The following is a 259-nucleotide window of genomic DNA, read 5'->3' as shown; positions in this document are numbered from 1 at the left end:
AAAAAAAAAAAAAAAAAAAAAAAAAAAAAAAATAAACAAAGTGGTCTCGATGGGAGATTGGAGATATATTAAGAAATAATACACAACTGTCACACGAAAAGCAAATGCAGAAGAGAAAAAAAAACAACAGAAAATAAATACTTATGGTGCAACACAAAGATATATAAATGCATGCATGCATGCATGCGTATAAGTATATATATATATATATATATATATATATATATATATATATATATATATATATATATATATATAT

This window comes from Eimeria mitis, genomic scaffold, assembly GCF_000499745.2.
Source record: "Eimeria mitis Houghton genomic scaffold, Emh_scaff4922, whole genome shotgun sequence".
Classification (NCBI taxonomy): Eukaryota; Apicomplexa; class Conoidasida; order Eucoccidiorida; family Eimeriidae; genus Eimeria; species Eimeria mitis.
The sequence above is the reverse complement of the archived record's forward strand: the minus strand, read 5'-3'. Positions refer to the sequence as shown.